Genomic DNA, 23,414 nt, shown 5'->3' on the forward strand with positions numbered 1-23,414 from the left:
AGCCTGAGGAGGGTGGGGTTTGAGGAGGGGAGGGACTTTAATGCCATAGAGTCCAATTGCCAAATTGTTTTCTCCAGGTGAACTGATCTCTATCGGCTGGAGATCAGTTGTAATAGCAGGAGATCTCCAGCTAGTATGCTATTTATGTATTTATTTGCTTCATCTATCTATACCCTTATTTATTTGCTTCATCTATACCCTTACTTCGCCTTTCCTCCAGTTTATCCTCACAACAAAGCAGCGGTAGGTGAGGCTGAGAGTGCGTGGCTACCCCAAAGTCACCCAGCAACCTTCCATGGCAGAGTGGGGATTCAAACCTGGCTCTCCAATCCTTGTCCAATCACAACACCATGTTGTCTCTGATTTATGAGTTTATGCTGGAATAAATTTTGTTAGTCTCTAAAGTGTCTTCAGACTCCTGTTTTAACTTTTCTTTTGTAATGACAAATTTCATTGATCATTGTTGAATTTGTTTTTGATGGTGGAGACAGTGGTGAGGATATTGAATGTACAGATCCATTCATAGTTCTGCAGTGCACATTAGGCTAGCAGTCACTGCCATACTTTTCAGACTTCTTGCAGGAAACCCAGCTTCCTGCATTCATACCAGGCAATTGTACAAACATTTTATTCCTGTTGGTTAGATGCTTAAGCAAGCATGTATTTCTTCTCAGGAGAATTTAGGGTGAAGATAGGCCTTTTTTTTGGCAAGCTATAGCTGTATTTGCACAAAAAACTGCTCTTAAAAATGAATGCAGTCAAACAAACAAACAGCAGAGGGCCATATGTAACTACATTTCACAATGCTGGTACCTGGTCAGTGGAAGGGAAGCCACCTTCAGAGGGTGGATTCCCACAAACCATTTATGTCCTTGTTTTTTCTTCTTCATAATATGTTGCATACAGGTAAGAGACATGTCTGATAACACATATAGCAGGTATCGGCAACAGGTAGCTCATGAGCTACCTCTCTGGCTGCTGTACAGTAGCTTGTGCATCCACTAGAAAACCCAGGAAAAGATCAGAAAAAGATCTATGCAAGGCTTTTTTTTTTTTTTTTTTTAGTAGTGCAGGATTTTACCCGGGTTGAAATTAAAAGACATTTTCTTCCTATCTAGACATTAGGAAGAATTTTCTAACAGAGCGGTTCCTCAGTGGAACAGGCTTCCTTGGAAGATGGTAAGCTCTCTTTCCCGGGAGGTTTTTAAGAGGTGAGATGGCCATCTGTCAGCAATGCTGATTCTATGACCTTAGGCAGATCATGAGAGGGAGGGCATCTTGACCATCTTCTGGGCATGGAGTAGGGGTCCCTGGGTGTGTGTGGGGGAGGTAATTGTGAATTTCCTGCATTGTGCAGGGGGTTGGACTGGATGGCCCTGGTGGTCCCTTCCAACTCTGATTCTAGAAATGCAAGACAACTTGACTGTAATTCTGTCTTGAATTTCCCACTTGCACAAGGTATATGTCAGCATACTCCCCAATAGGGTTGCAATTCTGGGTTGGAAAATTCCTGGAGAATTAGGATGAAGCCTGGGGAAGGTGGGGTTTGGGGAGGGGTGGGACCTCAGGGGGGTGTAATGTCATAGAATCCACCCTCCAAAGCAGCCATTTGCTCCAGGGGATCTCTGTAGTATGGAGATAAATTGTAATCCCAGGAGATCTCCAGGTTGCACCTGGATGTTGGCAGCCCTACCCCCAATAAGGACTTTCTTCAGTTAAATAATATTGCACTACCAAATTGGATTGTAATGACTACATCAAGTAGCCTTTTTCCTTTTGATTTTTGCACACAACAACACATTGGAAATGAAAAATCAGAGCTCAGTCATATAGTACTTCTTGCACAATTTCTTGCATAAATAGAACTGCATTAAGTAAAAGTTCTCTGCTACTATTACATGGTGGGGTCCAACATACTGAATGGGAGAGGCTGTGTGTCAAACTGCAAGTTATCACACATTTACTTCAGTAGTTCGAAAATAAATCTGTATTGAGGTTGAATCTTTTGATCTCTCCCCTCCCAAACCCCACCCTCTTCAGGCTCTGCCCAAAAAACCTCCCGCCAGTGGCAAAGAGGGACCTAGCAACCCTACTGGCAGCATGCTTGCCTAAAGCCTCATCTACCTCGTCTGCCCATCTCATATGGTGGTGGCAGTAGCTCTGGCTCCCCTTCCACCTCCTCTGCTTGTCTGGCCACCTGTTCAGCTCAGATAGGCAGTGACTCCAACTTCTGCTCCCACCACCCACTTCCGGCCCACAGAGTTCCAGTGGAGACAACATGTCTCTCTTTCAGGGAGATTTAATCTGCCCTCCTGTTATTTTTCTGAAAATATGTGTGGGTGTGGGGGGGTCCCCTGCAGGTGCTTCAGAAGAATACCCCAGATCTGAGCCTGGACTCATTCTTTGGGTCTATCACTCCATATTAGGGTTGCCAACCTCCAGGTACTAGCTGGAGATCTGCTATTACAACTGATCTCCAGCCAATAGAGATCAGTTCACCTGGAGAAAACGGCCACTTTAGCAATTTGACTCTATGGCATTGAAGTCCCTCCCCAAACCCTGCCCTCCTCAGGCTCCGCCCCAAAACCTTCCACCGGTGGAGGGACCTGGCAATCCTAATTCATGGGGGGGGGGGGGCAGGTTCAGAATTAGATATAAGATAATGGCTAGAAACAGTGATGAGGCTTCTGACACCTTAAAGAGTAATGAATTTATTGTAGCATAAACTTTTGTGAACCAGAGACCACTTTATCAGATCTGTGGTCTGTTACTCAGTGTACATTGGAAAGTCTGGTCCTCTGAGATATACAGTGAGGGGGAAAAGTATTTGATCCCCTGCTGAATTTGCCCGTTTGCCCTCTCACGAAGAAATGACCAGTCCATAATTTTAATGGTAGGTTTATTGTAGCTGTGAGAGACAGAATAACAACAGGAAAAACTCCAGAAACCCAGAAGACAAAAGTCAGTTGTTTCTTTAAGACAAGACAGGATGTCAGTTTGAATTGCAATTTTTTATAACAGAAACATTAAGGGTTTTCCTAATCAGTTTGTTCAATTTTGCTGCAAAATATACCAGTTTCACCAAGAAAAAAATCCATAAAAGCCTATTAGAAATGAAGTTGTTGACAAAAACTGTTTTCTTGATGGATTAGATGGGTTTAAATAAATAGAGCAAGAAGAAATGTAGCTTTCTTGCAAAAAAAAAAAGGTCTTGGATAAAGAGCTTGATGTCTGTGAAATATTTTTTACAAGGTACTCTATGGCCTTTTATGCAGGGACTTTTTTTCTGGGTGTGGGCAAAATACATGGGGAGAGCGAGGCGACTTCTGATGGTTGGAAAGGCATGCATAATCAAAAGGAAGCCCCGAAGCAGTTGGCGGGGGTGACTGCAGGGAAACGTCCCTGCATAAAAGGCCATTGTGTTAAGACTGGAAGGGGACAAAAATTTTGTTCTTACATGAACCACACAGGGTACATGTGATGTAATGGATCATTTTTCAAGGGAAGATGTTTGATCTTACCCTATGAAAACACTGCCTTCATAGTTGCTGTGTTCTCAGTTGACTGTTCTAGAAGCCTAAAACCTAAAGTTATTGACAATGTCATTGGAAGTCAAAATAACTTTGCTCCCCCACTGCATCCCAAAAGTCTTACTTTAGTCAATTTTCAGTTTCATAGGCAGTCTCCAGCACAGGCTGGGTTTGAGTTTGCTTGCTGCAGATGTAAGTAAAAGAAGAACAAAAGCAGAGATTGAGAAGAAGGATGCTGTATGAAAAAAAAAAATACAAGGAGGGAAGAAATCTAACCTTTAAAGAGTTTAGCATTTTCTAAGGCCTACGTGTGAAATTTATTTAAGCTCCCAGAGCAAAAGGCACGCTCTGATGCCCTTTATGTTGTGACCTCTTACTGCATGTTGATCATCAGTGGGATGGGATGGAGGGAATGGAAAGCCAGAAGGGCAGTTATCCTGGAGAGTGGAGTTTGAAAGGATTCCCATTTTAGTCCGGTCTTCTCCCTCTTCTTCTTTCAAGCTGCTCCTCAGGGTTGGGGGACCCTTGAGAACATGGTGAGGTGGGGTACAAGAAAATGCAGCTTGAGGGGAAATTGGCAGAAATCACCCCCCCCCCCGAATCCTCTTCTGCAAGAGTAGGAAAGCAACCTTTGCCAATCCTTTCTTCAAGCCACAGCTTCCAAATTTGTTCCCAGCTTCCAAATTTGTTCTCAAGGTCTCCTGGCTTTAACTGGCTTTTCAGAAGGCACAGGAGGTTGCAAGGAAAGAGGGAGAGAGAGCCATTCCCTTCATGGTTCATTGGATACAACCCATGGCATAGTTTCCATGTTAGACCGGCTCAGTTTTTGGCCCCAGATTATACTATAAAGAAGGTCTTGATTTTTGAACAAGATGCCTGGTTTCATTTTCAGGCTGTTCCTGATGAAGGGCTGTCTGTGTTGTTGACATGAATGCTGTTCAAATGACAAAATATTGTTTAGGCTACCAGGAGTAAGATATCAGTTGTAGCAACTATGCAGTGAACAACATGCTTTGTTCCGAGGTACGTTTTTGAAGGATGGTTCTGACACAGGGTTGCCAACCTCCAGGTAGTAGATGGAGATCTCCTGCTATTACAACTGATCTCCAGCCGATAGAGATCAGTTCCCCTGGAGAAAATGGCCTCTTTGTCCATTGGACTCTGTGGCATTGAAGTCCCTCCCTTCTCCAAACCCTGCCCTCCTCTGGCTCCGCCCCAAAAACCTCCCGCCGGTGGCGAAGAGGGACCTGGCAACCCTATTCTGACACCCTCATGGGAGTTATAGATACAAGAAGAAATTCATTTGGGAACAGAAATGTGAAGGAAACAAAGGGGATTTGCAAGTGTCTTACCTGCCTGAGGCATCAAATACACATTACATTTTACACATGATTAGCAGGGTTGCCAGATGATGGACCTCAGCTGGGTATAATGCAGTACAATCCACCTTCCAAGCAGCCATTTTCTCCAGGGGAACCAATCTTCATGGCTTGGAGATCTCCTATAATTCTGGGAGATCTCCAGGCCCTACCTGAAGGTTGGCAACCCTACTCAGGAACATGCTGAGGGTTGCCTTCAGTTAACCTAGTTTAACTATATTCATAACATAATTATGCCTATAAAGGTATGTGTATGTGTATATTCATAAAAGGAACACTAGACCAACCATAGGATTGCCAGGTACCCACTGGCAACCAGTGGAGGGTGGAGGGACTTACCGGCAACATGCTTGCCTAAAGCCTCATCTTCCACCAAGCCTTCTTCAAGGTTTCTCTTTCTCAGTCCACTCACTATTGTGCCTCTTCCTTCCAATTTGTGGGTTCCCTGTGCCTTAGCTTTCATACATCTTGGGCCTTCTTCTCAGCTCCTCAGCATATTAGTGTGAGATTTGTCTCCCAGCCAAACTGACAACTTTCCCTTTCCACATAGAAACTTCTCTGCAAACTGTTTTGCAACCAAACATTCTAAGCCACCTCACCATCCTACCCAATGAGAGTCCGAAGCTTCACTTCCACAAGCATAATGCAATGTAGAAAGGAAGGGTTCACTGTCATTGCCTTCAGGATGATCCATATTTTCTTCAATTATGGGAAGTCCTTTCTTGCTGCCTGTCTGTACCTGTCAAAGGCCGGTGCAAAGGATCACAGAACTGATGAATATTTTACCTTGTTACAAAGCAGCGAGTGGCAACATACAGTATATCTTGCTGTCTGCTTTGATGGTTGCGCATCAGTTGTTTTGCATTTTGTTTGGATTGACTTCTTTCCCAATAATTGTTTTTTATGTACTAGTAATGTGTCTTTGGCACAGCCAAGAAGAAGGGTGTTTTATTTTGGTTTGATTTTGTTGGGGTTCCCTTGCATTAAAACAAGAATCCTAAGGCTTATTTCACATGTAAGGCTGAAATCCTAAGAACACTTTCCTGGGAGTAGAAATGTTTCCATAAAAATGGGACTTCCCAAGAGACTTCGAATCATAGAATCATAGAATCGAAGGGTCCTCCAGGGTCATCTAGTCCAACCCCCTGCTCAATGCAGGATATCCACACCTAGCTCCCCTCCCTGCACCCCCAGTGACCCCTGCTCCATACTCAGAAGATGGCCAAAAAACCCCCAAAAACCCCTCCAAGATCCCTGGCCAAACTGGTCAGGAGGAAAACTGTTTCCTGACCCCAAAGTGGCAATTGGCATTTCCCTGGCCATGTAAGAAAGGACCACGAAAGCCAAGCACTGACGCAACCCTTCCTGCCCTCCCTCTCAAGATCTGCCTAAGTTAACAGAATCAGCATTGCTGTCAGATGGCCATCTTGCCTCTGCTTAAAAACCTCCAAAGAAGGAGAGCCCACCATCTCCCGAGGAAGCTTGCTTGGGATTGCTTCCTGTAAGCCTACAAAACACCAGCTGAAATGTTTTCAGTCTTTTTGCAAGCCACCGAATACTGAAGGGCAGGGAATTAAATAATTGACATAAATGTGTATTTGCATTACAAATGCTACTCTTCCACACAATTAGACCTTTCCCATGAGTGAAAGAGAAAGGAATTTCTAGAAATTTTATATTTCTACCTAGGATTCTCAGAACTCTCATACAGACACTGACCAGACCCAGAGTTGCTTCCTCTCTTCAACAATGTCACTGCATCATGGATCTGCAGATAGGGTTGCCAGGTCCCTCTATGGTTTCCATAGAGTTTTTGGGAAAGTGATAAAGTGTCCCCCCAGTGCGATGCCGGCTCTTCCATATTGTGCTGGAAGTGACGTAGTCACTCATGGACGCCGATCACTTCCCTCATTTCGGCTGGCCTGATTCCACCTGCCGCCGAACAGCGAAGTTTCAGCAGGCAGCAGCTAGAATCCCCAGAAGTTTGCCCTCCATTAGCGGGCACCTGGAAACCCTACCTGCAGACCATATCCTGGCCCATTACATTTCCAGTATGGTGTAGTGGCTAGAATGTCAACCTAGGATCTGAGAGACCCAGGTTCAAATCCTCACTCACTTGCATAATGAACCTGACATTTTTTATGCATATATTTCAAAATTATCTTGCGTTTTGCTTCACCTCTGTTTCAGATTTCTGAATTGTTCTGAGTCAAATCCAGTTGCACTGACCTTTGGATCTCCCATTCTGTTGACTGTATTGACTTATTCTGTGTAATCCACCTTGAGTCCCTTCAAGAAAGGCGGACTATAAATACCATACATTATGAATAAACAAATAAATAAATAATTCCAGCAATCACCATATTTTAAGATTTAACCTATGAGTTGGCTTTCCAAAGGGGCATTTGCTTGGCCTGACTAATATGAGCTTACAGCTTGCAGCTAAATTGTAATTCATATCCAGTGCTGTGCTGTCTAAATGCCATATTCAGCTAATGAAAAGATCTTTTGAAAGCTGCACAAACTTACAGACCAGTCTCAAGGGAAGAGAAGCAAAGTGAACAAAATATTTTTTTTCCCCTTTGGGAGAAGCTATTCTGAAAATGTATGAAAACTTTTATGTTGGCTATTATTACAATAATAGCGTGCGGTATCATAAACTCCATTTAATTATTGTGACCACTCATGATTTGTGTGATCAATCAATCAATCAATCAATCACTTTAATCATGATTTTTGTGTTTTTTTCTTCCAGATAAAAAACTGGCCATTGTTGTCATAATTCATTATTTACCTTGTGCCATAAGTGGCCCTGCATGAGGAAAAGCTATTTTTTGCTCTAGATCAGGGGTTCTCAACAAGGGGGGAATTCCCCCCCAGGGGGGGATTTTAGGGTTCTGGAGGGGGGAAATTAGGACCACTATTCAGCAAAGTATGATGTCCTGTAGATTATGTACGATCTGTAAAATTGTAGTTTGTTTTTAATTTTGAGTTAGAGTGGGAAGGGGGGAATTATATTCTGAACAATGATGAAAGGGGGGAATGGAGCAAAAAAGGTTGAGAACCACTGCTCTAGGAGATTATAAACAAAGTAACAGTATCTATTATGGGGGGGAATGGGCTACGTGTCCTTGAAAACATAAAACTCATTGAAGATATATTTTTTTAATCGCACCTAGGAAAGCTGCGTGAAGCTGCTTTATGTCGTTTGTTATCTGACATTATGCAAGAGTTCTAAACCTAGCCCCCCGTTTGGATGGGGTCTTCTTCAAAATCTGTGTGCATGTATGCAAAGAAATAAAACAAAAATTAAAATTTTAAAAAGTTACGGCTCAAACTCTATGACCCATGCATGGTTGGTGTCCTCTGTGACCGGGGCTGTGGTCCATCCATGGACCTTGGTTGACGTCCAGCTTTCTCCAGGGATAGAACTTAATTAAAGCTGAGCATTACTTCCCAAGGCTTTGTAATTTCATGTTGCACAAGCATCTCGCCATGTTCACATCTGCTATTGAATAATTGCATCTTTAGTTTCAATCAGCCTCTGATTGCCACGCTTATTGGGAGGTAGCAAGGTTAACATGCCGGTATAATTATGTTTACTGTTAATAACTGCAAATTGAATTGACTTAATTGCTTGAATCAGATATCACCTCCCCTTCCAGAAGCCTTCTCTACAGCTGTTTTGGCAGCTGCTGGTGAACTGTCACGCTTGGGTGGCACCTCTGCGGCTGCTCACATGAAAGAAAGCCGATATCCGGGACTGCTCCTGAAGATAGTGGATGATGCAGACATAGACAGAGGCTACTGCAAACATAGACCCTATCACAAGAGACGGTTTGAGTGTGAAGGAATGTGCTCCAGATTCAGGAAACAAGAAGCTCTAGTAGGTGCCTCCAGAAAAGAAGAAGCTCAATATGCCCAAACCATTTGGGATGTGGATATTTTCCCCAACCGTAGAAATTAAATTGTGGAAGATTCAGAACCTTTTACAAAGTTAACATTGTATACTGGTTTTTAAGCTAGGGGAGTTACAGAACTGCGATCCTAGTGTCCATTATTACGGGTGACATTGCATTTATAAAGGGAGTTTAGACACAGTATTCCCTCCCCCCACTGCTGTGGCATATTTTTTAATACATGCCCTTTGCCCAGGCTAGCTCAATCTTGTCAGATCTCGGAAGGTAAGCAGGGTTGGTCCTGATTAGTATTTGGATGGGAAACCACCAAGGAAGTCCAGGGTCACTACACAGAGGCAGGCAATAGCAAACCACCTCTGAATGCCCCTGGCCTTGAAAACCCTAAGGGGTCACCATAAGTTGGCTGCAACGTGACTGTACTTTCTACCACCTGTGCTTCCACTGGTCAGCTTTGGTGTGAACCAAGTGTCACTTGCCTCCTAGTCATCAGAGGGTGGAGTGATTGTGAGTGGTGAATCTGTGAATATTAAACAATCATTTCCTCTTGCCTCTAAAGTAAATTGATGTTGCTAGAGATTTCATTTTAAGACAGTATCAAAACTCAAATGAAAGGAGGCTGACCAAAGGGATGCCACTAAAAGGAACTTCTCCCTCAAGATTTGTCAAAACGTTCTGCTGTTATATACACACATCTTTGTTCATCAATAAGAAAATTTCCATTGGGTGGGGTATGTGTGGCTGCAGGGCTAAACTGAAACACTCTGCATGATTTTGAGGGTTGTTTGTGTTTTTTGGAGGGTGTCAAGGCTGACCTGCCTTGGTCTCAGGGACTAGTTCCCCTGTCTCCAAGCTAAGACCCTGGAGTAAGCCTCTCTGTGATAACCACGTTTAAGCTGGGTTTGGTCTGTTAAGACTCACTCCACCATATCAAAAAGCAAAATAAAGCTTTATTGGAGGAATTAAAGATTTTTAAAAAACCAATATAGTTCCAGTGGTAGGTTTGAGTATGTTGAAAATAACAAAACTAACATTCTAGATACATTTACTGGATAAGGTCTTAGCAGCACAGATCTTAACTTAGAATTCTGGCAAGTTCAAGTCCCAAGCAAGCAGCATAATTCCATGCAGCTGTAGCATAAGGCAAAGCAGGTAACAGGGACGGGGGAAAGGGAAGTAGAAGGAAATGGGATAGGAATATGGCTAAATAGCATAGACTACATTTTATAGAAATGTAGGTCATAAACCTCCTGGCCCTCTCCAGCCAATCATTCAGCTGTCTCTGAGGGATCTGAGGAAGAAGAGCAAGTTTTCCTCCTCCTCTCTTTACCCAGCTGAAACTGGTGAACTAATTAGTAGGTCTGAGAGATGATTTTGATGCACTAACCATCCATGGCGGGGGGTAGGGGGTGGCCAACACCTGCTGCTAACAGATCAGAGCAACAAAAATGCATTAAGCGGAACTTTCCTCAGAAGATGGCTTCTCTCTTGACAGTGGGTCCTGAAAACAATGGCAAAAGGCCCCTCATATTACTCATGACAAGGAAAAGGGCATTAATTGTCTGAGTGGTAGGTAGCCCCTAGCAGGTATTAAGCAAAAAAAGAAACAGCAACATAGACCACAAATTCTAATATGCGTATTAAACATTATTATCAAGTTATATACAAAATAGTAACATCAATAAAGAGACTCACATGCAAAACCATACAACAATTGAAAAGGACATACAATAGACTACAATATGTTCATATAGAAACAAGCCTAAGGACCAATATGGTTCCACAGGAATACACAAGGCAGTGGTAGATTGAGGCAAAACAATAGAACCAGAGGAAAACCTTGCGGTTAAAGTTCAACAAAATTAGGTTGAACAGTGGAGGTCCCCTAGCAGGTGGCAGAAGCAGCCACAATAGCAGCTGTATTCCCTTTCTTCCCCCAATATGTGTTCAAACACCGTTTTGTTTTCCTCCTCTGCCAATCTAGACTGACCGCAATACGACAGGAATCATTGCCTGCATTTTGAATTGGCTTTGTTTATCCCCGATGATATTGTCATAATACCATTGGCTATTCGGTATAGTGATGCCATCACTTTTCACAGTTTGAGCTCTTAGTGGCTGTGAAAGGCCCCCAGAGATGTAATTCAGGCCCCACCACAAAACATAGCCTTGGGGCTTTCCTCTTGTCTCCCACAAATGTTGTTAGTAGATAACAATGCATACTCACAAACACTGCCACCCCACATGGAAACGATACGGTGTCTAGGACAGAAGGCAGATATTTATCTTCACCACAGTTTTGTCAGACTTTCCCCTATCCCCAGTGCATGCTCATTTAATTTGAAAACTCAACATGACTTTCCATCATAAACAGCATTTTTATCTCTCCCATTTTCTTCTTCAATCCCTTCCTTCTAATTAATTTGAAAAATAGCATGTTGTTTACCATGCTCTACCAGTCTACTGATACACACTTTTCAAACACCCTTTGATTTTGAATGTCAGGTTTAATTAAGTGTCTTTGATGCAGCTTTTACAGAGGGCGGTCTAGTTTCCAGTCATCATGTTAGGGTCAAAAGTAAAATTAATTTGGTGCATCACCTAAAATACCCCAACATAACATCACCACGACCATGGTTAATTCCAAATAATGTCCAGTCTCATCAGAAAGACATTATCAGGGATGGGCTCAAGGATGATCAATGTGCTCCGGGCTAACTTTTTCTGCTTCGGAAATTTAGATGTACTGATCGGCTACATGTGAGACATTTTGGATTGACACAGGAGAGGGAAGTGGGAAAATTGTGCACCACAGCTGGAAATCCTTAAAACACCTGTCCCTACCTACTGTTGTCCTGATTGAATTGTTCCTGTGCATGCCTGGGAATAAGCATGGGACAGCCAGCACGCATCTCAGCAGCAGGACTGGGGTGGAAAGTGGGAGACATGAGGACTATACATCATATATTTAAGAAGTTCCACACCTGTCTGGTTTGTCCCTAAGTTGGACTTCACATGCACACGTGATACTAAAGTTTCTTCTAGGTTGGGTCAGGAAATGGCTAGATTATACTACAGAGCTAGTGGATCTGTGGATGTTTTTATATCATAATCATCAATATATCTAATTCTCAACATGGCAAAATCTGTGGATACTTAAATCCAGAGACTGGAGCTATGAACAGACAAGACAGTTATTTTTACAAACATGGGAAAAGCTCCAGGTTTGCAGAAAAGCATGAAATCTAAGGAGAAAAGAAAGCAGGGAAAGGGGACAGGCTATGAGGACTTTCAGGGAAGGGAAAGAGCCAGTAGTAGAAAGGCGAGCATATGGGGATTGCCAGGAGAAGGAAAAGAGGGAATAGTGTGGGGAGTGGGATACAGGGGAAAGTGAAGTGCCACCTGCATGTCCATAGGCCTGGGAGAGTCCCAGTGGCTGGCAGCATGGAACTGGGCCATAGATTTCTTGTAAAGAGGGGAGGGAAGGAGGAAAAGCTGAAAACAGAGGGGTAGATAAAGGTAGGTTGGCTGGTGGGTTGAAAGGCAAAAGGGAAGCACGGGAAAGGGTCAGGCTATGGAGTCTTTCAGAGAAGGGAAAGATGAAATAGTGGGCGAGGGGAAAATTAGATGCTCTCCACAAGTCCTTCTAGGTCCCCTGTTTGTGTGTGTGTATAATTAATCTTCTTGCCAGCTCATGGGGGGGTATTCCATACTAAATCTGCTTGAATTTTTTTTTTTTTACTATATCTTGTGCCTAACTGTGCTTTGCAGAAATGTCACACATTTATCTATCCGATTACCTTCTTTCCTCACTTTAAAATACCCCGCTCCCATTTTTCTGTTTGTACACATATTACTGCCAAGTGAGGATAACTTTCAGGCTAGTGAAAGCTTATGCCACAAGAGATGTGCTAGTCTTTCAGGTACAACAAGACCTTTTTGGCTGTAACAAACAAATATGATTTCCCCTCTCAAATGTGTCCTGAGAAAACTAGCACTTTTGTGTTCAACCTGCAGTCTTCCTATATGAATGCTTTACCACAAAAACAGAAATGACAGGCAAAAGTTACTTCGTGGTGACAGTTTAATCTGTTTTTTAAACTGGTGTATGGGGATGTACTCTTTATTCTCTATGACTACTATCAGGCATAACCATGTTAATTAAGAACATTCCCCTCTATTCTCTGCTGGTATTATCTTCAAACACTGTTGTTGCGACTATATGTTATCTGAAATGTGTTTGTAGTAGTTTTACTACTTTGCACGTTAAATCTGGCTTTACCCCTTTGTAAATTGCTCTAGGAGATTCAGTAGAGAAGCTACACTGAAACTGCGGGGTGAAGAGGTCTTCACTGAAGTGATGAGTCAAGGGCACAAGCTCGCCCCACAGCACATTTCCAAAATATAGTTCCTACTTAATCGTTCCATCAGCAGGCACAATGCAGAGAATGGAGGCTTTTAGGAAGAGGATTTCCCTGCACACAGGCAATAGTACATGAGAAACTGAAAGGAACATTCATAGCAATCTCAGGCCATTATGTTTAATGAAACTAAAGCCGAGGCTTCTTTTGAAAGAGAATTGAAAGAGGTGGGGGGAGAGGAGAAGAGGCACATATTTTATCCTCTGAACATCTCCTGGGAAGAACCAGCCTGTAGATGCTGAGAGGGTAATCAAAGGGGGGTTATTTTTGGTTATTCTTTACATTGTGAAATTGAACATGGAATGGTTATTGCCCTAAATCACTAGGGAAAAGCAATGCAAAGTAGCAATTGCTGTGTGCTCCATTCCTAGGCCCTTGTGCAATAATAAGGGGTTTTTTCCCCATCCCTGATTGAAACTGTAACCTTTTCCTAGCTTTCTCATCATCCCTTCTTTCATTTTGCTGCTCCTGATAGCAGACTTCCCAAGCTAACGCCATTCACCAGACCTCGCCACCGGCCTGTTGAACCTGATGCTTTTTACTCCAGCTGGCAGGGATGCTTCAAGAGCAGGAGGCACTTGGACTCATCCTCTACCCCCTCCCCTTTTAAAAACAACAGTGCTAATTAGGGTTGCCAACCTCAGGTTGGGAAATTCTGGAAATTTGGGGGTGGAGCCTGGTTTGGGCAGGGTTTGGAGAACGGAGGGATCTCAGCAGAACGTAATGCTATAGAGCTACAGAACCTGGAATCTGCGGTGTATAAAGAACAAACCCTGCCACTGTACTATAGCTAGGGTTGCCAACCTCCTGGTGCTAGCTGGAGATCTCCTGCTATTACAACTGATCTCCAGCTGATAGAGATCAGTTCACCTGGAGAAAATGGCCGCTTTGGCAATTGGACTCTATGGCATTGAAGTCTCTCCCCTCCCCAAACCCCGCCCTCCTCAGGCTCTGCCCCAAAAATCTCCCACCGATGGCGAAGAGGGACCTGGCAACCCTAACTATAGCCTTCCAGCACCCTCATGAGATTCTAAAGCTGCAAAAGAGAATGAGAAAAGTAGGAATTACATAGTGCCACACTCAGGGCTAAACTAGATGTGACGGTGTCCTTATGGCTTCCACAATACCCAAAGCTCCAGGTATTTCCCAACCCAGAGCTGGCAACCCTACTGATTAGTCATTTTAAAATGACTTTAAAATGACTAATCAGTAGGGTTGCCAGCTCCGGGTTGGGAAATACCTGGAGCTTTGGGGGGCAGAGCCTGAGGAGGGCAGGGTTTGGAGAGGGGAGGGACTTCAATGCCATAGAGTCCAATTGCCAAAGCGGCCATTTTTCCCTGGTGATCTGATCTCTATCGGCTGGACATAATTAGCAGGAGATCTCCTGCTACTACCTGGCAGTTGGCAACCCTATAAAGGCCCCTTGCGATACGGCACTTCCGGGTGTAAACCGGAAGTTATGCGATCATGTTGGCGTGGCCGCAAGTGCAATCTCACTTCACCTCCACTTCAAAAACCTCCCGCCGGAGGAGAAGAGGGACCTGGTAAGCCTACTGATAAGGCATAGTGGGGGTGGAACAAGAGTGCCTTTAAAATGGCAGCTGTGTCCCTGTGGAGTCATGAGAATGCTATCACGTGTACTTTGGCCCTCAGCTGCTGGAAAATCAGCAACTGTGAGTTAGTCAGCATTTGGTTGCTAGATCAATGCAGGGCCCTTTTCTGTCTCAAATCCAATAGGCTTTGTTTGCGTATCCACCACTCTCTTGCAAGCTGCCTGTTCACACAGGTCAGCCCAGTTCAAGGGAGCTGTAAAATGCCATCGTCAGCTACCAGGATGGAAATTATCGTGAGAATATTCCATGGCAACTCATTAGGGATCAGATTATTTTACCCATGTTTTTCATACAGGCAGTAGGTAATTACAAATGTACACGATTTATGATTTACAAAAATATTTATAAGCTGTGACTCACGAAACCTCATACTCTGCCAGAAATTGTGTTAGTCTTTAAGGTGCTGCTGGACTCTTGCTCTTTTCTACTGCATATGCTTCAAAATACCACAAGGTGTGTGTGAGCGTCCTGGACTAGGTATTTGTTTCTGCAAACCTGGGATAACCCCCAAGTTTGTAAGAAAATATGTACACTTTAGATGGGGAATTTAAAAAACCCAGAAGTTAAAAAGTACCCTCCTCTTTACTCTGTTGGTCAATGCTCATTAATAAGACTCTCCTTTCTGGGCAATGCTAATCTGGAATTGTCTCACATCTGTCAGCTGTAATATGGGCAGTTTCAAGAAACTGCAAGAGCCAGTTTCTCCAACTAATGCTTCCTGAGGCTGTTTCAAATAGGGAAAATGGTGCAGGAGGGAGGCAGAAGTCCCTCCCCCCATGCCATAGTCCTGATCTAAATCTAAATGTAATGTTTGAAAAATTAGGTTCCCAGAGCTGCCATCTGCCTGCAGGGAAAGCAAGCTGGGTCAGGGAAACCTGGACCTCGATTGATTCTATTTCTTTCTTTTTTTTGTTCATAAAAGATTTTCTTGAATCTTCTCTCTAGCACTGCAGAGGGTAGGGAATGGAAGAGAGTTAAATAAACACGTCCTTTTGCAAACATAATAGACTGATGCCTTTAAAAAATTCTACAGCATTTCTTAGTGCATCAAATGCTTTAGAAATAGGAGCAAAGTATATAATGTGTACAACTGTGCTTTGAGATGGCTCAGGTTTGGCCAAGGCTACCTGGAGAGACATATCCAAAACCAAAACTAGGGCTTTATCATCACAAGCTGGCCTGGAAACAAGGCAGCTTTGTTACAAACATAATTTTTGGGCCAGTCGGAATAAGCCTCATGGCACAGAATGATAAAGCTGCAGTACTGCAGCAAAAGCTCTGTTCATGACCCAAGTTTGATCCTGATGGTTGATGGTGCTGGAGCTATTGGTTATACCTATGTGGTTGACATCTCTGTATGGCTCTTTGAACAATGAAAGACCAATCCTCTTTCCACTTAAAATTTCAATTTTTATTTTTTCCATTCAATAAATTCTGATATGCAGTATCCTTGATGCTTGCAATCAGTAAAAAACAAACATACAATGAAGAGTCAGTAGGATTACATCTAATGTATTTTGACCCAAAGACATTACTGTCAATTCACAATCATGCAGACTTGATTGCATGAATGGCACGTTTTCAAATTGAAGTTCCTCCTTGAATCAGCGACTGAATAAATATACACTTAAAAACTAATCTTTAAATCTGGATTCTTCAAAGCCTTATGCTAAATAAAAGGCATGAGGCCAGCAGTAGACTTTCACTAGACAGGTCTGAACTTTTCTGATGAAAGAGTATGCCACTTATCTCTGTGATGTGATTTCCAAAAGGTAAAATTGCCCAGTTATCAGCATTGGAGCCATGCCATCAGTGCAGCCATTCAATATGGTGATTTGGAAAAGTTGTAATTATGTTCGATGTAAGCAAAGGTCAAATCTTACTTAAACTGGTTTTGATTTTTATTACAAGTTACTCACATTACATTGAGCTATAAATTTTTGCTTTTAGAATCAGCGTTTTTCCTACCAGACATATTTCACAGAGGGAAATTAGTTAAGGACAAGCAAGGGACATTGGGGGGGGGGAGATTCCACCCTCTTTGTCGTCGTCCCCCACTCCCTCACTGGGCAGCCTACTGTCTGGGCTACTCACTCACTGGCTAGGCCACCCATCTAACTGGCCCTCCCATCCACCATCAGCATCACAGTGTCACTTTCAGCTTAGTTGTGTTTACATCTGGCTGTACTGAACAAGGTGCCAAGCCAACACCTGCCCCCTGTAATCTGAGTGTCCTGTACAGCAGCAGGTCTAAGGGCCAGAGGCATGGTCAGTAGGGCTGTCAATTCGGTTCGGTCCGAACTGAAAATCAACCGAATTTCCCCTGATTCGGTGATTTTCAGTTCGGACGGATCCGAACTCAACTCTGGCGGGCAACGGGGGGGGGCCGAATTCAGCGAGTTCGGGAGTTCGCGAATAAATTCGGCCAATTCGGCCCCCCCTTCAGGGCAGCCCGCTGAAAGGAGTGGGCTGCCCTTTAAACTGATCTGCGCCTCCCAGCTGGGAGGCGCAGATCAGTTTAAAGGGCAGCCCGCCTCCCTTCAGCGGGCTCCGCTGAAGGGGGGAGGGCTGCCCTTTAAACTCATCTGCGCCTCCCGCCCGGGAGGCACAGATGAGTTTAAATGACAGCCCGCCCCCCTTCAGGGAAGCCCGCTGAAGGGGGGCGGGCTGTCCTTTAAAGTCATCTGCGCCTTCCGCCCGGGAGGCGCAGATGACTTTAAAGGGCAGCCACGCCAGGGCAGCCGCGCCTCCCCAGCGGGCTCCGCTGGAGAGGCGCGGCTGTCCTTTAAAGTCATCTGCGCCTCCCGCCCGGGAGGCGCAGATGACTTTAAAGGGCAGCCGCGCCAGGGCAGCCGCGCCTCTCCAGCGGGCTCCGCTGGAGAGGCACGGCTGACATTTAAAGTCATCTGCGCCTCCCGCCCGGGAGGCGCAGATGAGTTTAAAGGGCAGCCGCGCCTCTCCAGCGGGCTCCGCTGGAGAGGCGCGGCTGTCATTTAAAGTCACCTGCGCCTCCCGCCCGGGAGGCGCAGATGAGTTTAAAGGGCAGCCGCGCTTCTCCAGCGGGCTCCGCTGGAGAGGCGCGGCTGTCATTTAAACTCATCTGAGCCTCCCGCCCAGGAGGCTCAGATGAGTTTAAATGACAGCCCGCGCCTCTCCAGCGGAGCCCGCTGAAGGGGGGCGGGCTGCCCTTTAAACTGATCTGCGCCTCCCAGCTGGGAGGCTCAGATCAGTTTAAAGGGCCCCCGCGCGCCTTCAGGGAATCCCTGAAGGCGCGCTTCGGCCGAATTTTCCCCCGAACTCCGGATCCCCCCGAATTACCGGGGATCCGAAGCGGGGGAGTTCGGACTTCGGACCGTACCGACCCCACAAGGGTCAAATTCGGCCGAATCCGAACTGTACCGAATTTTTTTTTTTTTGACAGCCCTAATGGTCAGAGCTGTCCAAGTCAAATGCCGGTTGTCTTCTGGTTCCAAGCAGCAATACCAAATGTGTAATCCAAATGAGGGGTCATAGTCTCAGAAACAGCCACCACAGAGGAGTGGCAACACATTGTTCCTCCAATGAGTCAGCCACAGTAGCCTGCTTAAATAGCCCTGAAGTGGATCAGCTGCTGCGCTTTACCCTGACTCAGCATTCTCTGCCTGCTGGAGCTCATTAGCCTCATTGCAGTCATCTGGGAGTGTCCTTCGCTGAGCTTGTCTTTAGTGTTCATCTGTGTTGACTGTTTCTTACTGCTCCCATTTAGCTGCCAGCCAACCACCTTCATAAAAAGAGTTAATTTGTTGATTCGCACATGTACATGATCCTCATTCAATGATAGCAACAACAAATTATGATTTGCATGTGTGAATGGTCTATCACAGATGCAATCACATGAATCTGCCATGTAATGTGTTGGACCACATGGCCTATCAAGGCTGGCATTGTCTATACCCCGACCTTTTTGAACCTGCAGGCAACTTTAGTGCCTTTTGTGATGGGTACAGCCACACAATGGCTACCACAAAATGGCTGCTGTAGGAGCCATAACCAGTTATAAAATGGCTGCCACATCTTACCTTTAGTAATATAGGGAAGATCCTTGGGTTGCGGAATCAACTGCTTCCAAAGCAATATTTTTAAAAATCTGTGGTGGTGGTTGTAGAAAGCGCTGTCAAATCACAGCTGGCTTATGACGACCCCATAGGGTTTTCAAGGCAAGAGAAGTTTGTAGGTGGTTTGCCAATACAAGGGTTTCAGGGGCAGAGCCTGAGGAGGGTGGGGTTTGGGGAGGGGAGGGACTTCAAGGTGAACTGATCTCCAGGTGAACTGATCTCTAGCGACTGGAGATCAGTTGTAATAGCAGGAGATCTCCAGCTAGTACCGGGAGGTTGGCAACCCTAGTTACGACCCTGGTATTCCTTGCTGTTCTCCCATCCAAATCTAGCCAAGGCCATCCCTGCTATGCTTCTGAGATCTGACAAGATTGGGCTAGCCTGGGCTACAGCCAATCAAATCTCCAATGGCAATTTAGAAGAGTTGCAGAGCCCACCCGGCCCCACCAACATTCTAAAAATACATGATGGGCACCAGGAAAGGTACTGGTGGGAACCATGGCACCCACAGGCACCATGTTGGGGGCTCTAGTCTACTCTGACTGGCAGCAGGTTTAACGGGTCTTAGGCACAGATCTTTTACATTGCCTACTAAATCTTTTTAATTGGAGAGGCTGCGGGTTGAAACAGGGACCTTCTGCATGCAAAGCAGATACTCTACTACTGAGCCATAGCTCCACCCCATGATATGTCACAAAGACTGGACTTATGTGTGCCTCTGGGGGGGGGGGGAATTAGCAAGAGCATGACAACCAAATTTAGAGTATGAAATGTAGAGTGGTGTGAAATTGTCCTGACGTGCAAGAGAAACTGCCCAAGTATGACTCTTCCCCCTTCCTTGTTCTGACAACATGTTTCCCTGGGTTTTTTTTTTAAATGCAGATGGTTGAAGAATCAGTTAATGCTGAAGATATAATTTAGGGGAGGGGCTATGGCTCAGCGGAAGAGCCCCTGCTTTTCATGCAAAAGGTCCCAGGTTCAATCCCAAACATCTCCAGCTAAAAGGATAAGGTAGTAGGTAATGTGAAAGTCCTTCCCCTGAGACATTGGAGAGCTGCTGTCAGTCTAAGTAGACAATATTGACTTTCATCGGTTCTTGCAGGCTATCCGGGCTGTGACCGTGGTCTTGGTATTTTCTTTCCTGACGTTTCGCCAGCAGCTGTGGCAGGCATCTTCAGAGGAGTAACACTGAAGGACAGTGTCTCTCAGTGTCAAGTATGTAGGAAGAGTAATATATAGTCAGAAGGGGGTTGGGTTTGAGCTGAGTCATTGTCCTGCAAAGTATTAAAGGTAATGTGCTAATCGTTGTCCTGTAAGTATCAAGATAATGTGCTAATGAGGGTGTGGTATGTTAATGTGGAACCATTGTATCCTGAAGTGATCTGTTAACATGTGGAATCCAAGGCTAATCCGCATGGCAATTGTGGACTGTAGTCTTTGTTAGTCTAGAGGTTTTCAGGACAGGAAGCCAAGCCTTATTCATTCTTAAACTCTCTTCTTTTCTGTTAAAGTTGTGCTGATGTTTATGAATTTCAATGGCTTCTCTGTGCAATCTGACAAAATAGTTGGTAGAATTGTCCAGTCTTTCAGTGTCTTGGAATATTGACTTTGATGGACCAGTGGTCTGATTCAGTATAAGGTAGCTTCATGTGTGGCCATTTACATCTGCCAGACTCAGATGGACTGAAAGAACACACTGAAAGAACTGCTCTGCTGAAGATCCACAAGGTCTTTTGTCAGCCATACTTAGTCCATAGTTCTGAACCAGGGACCCTTGAGCACAGAAGATTGCAAGCTGCAGAAGCACTCAGGCAACCCACCCTTGATGTGATGAGACATTAAGTCAGAAGCAGATGTGCAAAGCCCGTTGAGCAGGGAACAACAGGAAGATGGAAAGACACCTCTGGTCTTCCCATTCTCCCTATCCAAGAGATTAACTGGGCTGACTTGGAGATGAAAAGTAGAGGGTGAGAAGTCCTATGCTAGCGGTTGAGATGCATCAATGTCAGCAGCTAAGCAAGCTTTTGTTCTTGCACTTTCCAGCCTTTGCCTCCAATAAGAGCCTGAGATAAGCAATGCACAAGAAAAGATCCACCTGTTTACTTTTTGCATGTCTGGGAGATGTTAAAGGAAAAGGAGCAGAGGTTGCAAAAAGTTTGCAACACCGGAGAAAGGGCTGGCTTCTTCACAGTGACTGCTTTTGCTGGATCGGAGCCATGATGGTTCCTTCTTCTGTCTCCCATTTAAATTATTTGTAATTATTTGTGCACCACCCTGGATTTGTTCTAATGGGTTTGTATAGCATTTCTAACATTAATTTACAGATCTTCTGAAGTCACAGAAACTAATTTCTTCCTTGTTGGAGACTGTTTGATCTGAAAGCAATTTTCACAGTACCTTTAAGTGTATTATCTGAGAGTCCAGTTTAAACAAAACTATATCCATGTGTTCTCAGGTCAAAAAAATGTGCATGACAAAGTCATTTACTGCAGACCGACAGGGACTTTTTAAATAAAGATATCAGAAGGACAGGTTTGCTCTTATATTCATTCATTGAACTTCCAGGATTTTGTAACCATAGTCATAGGTCATGTGAGCTCACCAAGAGTGGCAAGGATTTATTAGATACTTTATCTGCTAAAATAATTAAAAGCAGAAATGCCAGCAGAAACTTGATCATAGAATCATAGAGTTGGAAGGGACCACCAGGGTCATCTAGTCCATAACCCTGCACAATGCTAGAAATTCACAATTACCTCCCCCCCACACCCCAGTGACCCTTACTTCATGCCCAGAAGATGGCCAAGATGCCCTCCCTCTCATGAACTGCCTAAGGTAATAGAATCAGCATTGCTGACAGATGGCCATCTAGCCTCTGCTTAAAAACCTCCAGGGAAGGAGAGCTTACCACCTCCAGAGGAAGCCTGTTTCTCTGAGGAACCACTCTGTTAGAAAATTCTTGCTAATGTTTAGATGGAAATTCTTTTAATTTCAACCTGTTGGTTCTGGTCCGACCATCTGGGGCAACACAAAACAACTTGGCACCGTCCTTTATAAGACAGCCCTTCAAGTACTTGAAGATGGTTATAATATCACCTCTCAGTTTTCTCCTCTCCAGGCTAAACATATGCACATATTAATGCTTATGATGGATCTTATTTGTTGAAGCCAGTGGCCATAGTAATTCAATTCATGCCGTATAAACAGCCTTGAACCTATGAGGACCTTGTCACTCTACATGACTAGCAAAGCTCTTTAGTCTTCAGTCATTGTCTCAAAGAAATATCATTGTTGTCTGTTCCTCCACTCTCACGATTCTAGGAAGTCCTGTTGGAGCAGGGAGTGGGCTTTGTTCCATCTGAAATGGATGTTAACTGTTAATAAGAAGTTGTGGGCTGTGCTGAAAAAAAGAGAAGGGGCTATGTTCAGTTCTGCAAATGAGTCGAGCTGTTTGTCCTGGATACCCTCCTACGGCATTCACTGTATGAGTGCCAAGACTGGTTATCATTGTTCAGGAAATGCATTCTGGTCTCCATCAATGTATCACATCAGGTATATGAAATCTACTCATGTTTATAAACTGATCAAAGTTTGAGAACCCTCCCTCCTGCAAAGCCATCTAGTACAACATACATAGTGTTGCCAACCTCCAGGTGGTGGCTGGAGATCTCCTGTTGTTATAACTGATCTCCAGGAACAGAGATCAGTTCTCCTGGAGAAAATGGCTGCTTTGGCAATTGGACACTATGGCATTGAAGTCCCTCTTCTCTCCAAACCCCATCCTCTTTAAGTCCCTCCCCAAAAATCTCCAGGTATTCCCCAACCTGTAGCTGGCAACCCTAAATATACCTGAGCCCTTCCCATCTACCAGTTCAGCTAAACTACAGATAACAGCGGTTTCAATCCCAGAGCAGTGCTTAATTTCTAAAATCTGCCCATGTTCAACCTTTCCTGAAGTCAAACTCTGTCATGCAAGCTTGCTGCCCCTGTCCTAATTTTGCTGGTGTACCAGCTTCTGCCCTTTATAGGCAAAAAAGATCTTGCCACTGTGATACATGGCCTGGTAATATCTATTGGACTTAAGTTTAACTGTATCATAGGAAAAAATAATTACTCAAATTTAGTGTCATCAAATGGGGCTTTTCAGTTGTAGACTCACACCATAATGAAAATTTGACATAAATTTGTATCCCAAAGCCAATAGGAAATGTAAAATGGGGGATATTTATGGTTTCTCTCCAGGCTGACTCTTTTCTCCCTTTTGAATTAGTTTATCTAGCGAGCTGAGAATATCTATGTGTGAGTCAACAAAAAAAGTGGGCTTACTGTTTATGAAATGTGATTTCCAGAACAAAGCAATTCAACTAATGTTCAAAGCACCATTCTGTGCATGTTTTCTTCATTCCTTTTTTCTTGGAGCTATAGTATGGTTGGTTTTTGTTTTTTGCCTGGGAAAGGTG

At 44.3% G+C, this 23,414-nt stretch overlaps 1 protein-coding gene across 1 annotated transcript in view; it reads right to left on the reverse strand.

The window, feature by feature from the left end:
- Positions 1–23,414, reverse strand: part of CALM1 (calmodulin 1) — a 153,914-nt gene that overhangs the window by 124,609 nt on the left and 5,891 nt on the right. The window lies entirely within an intron of this gene.

This window comes from Euleptes europaea, chromosome 6 (assembly GCF_029931775.1).
Source record: "Euleptes europaea isolate rEulEur1 chromosome 6, rEulEur1.hap1, whole genome shotgun sequence".
Classification (NCBI taxonomy): Eukaryota; Metazoa; Chordata; class Lepidosauria; order Squamata; family Sphaerodactylidae; genus Euleptes; species Euleptes europaea.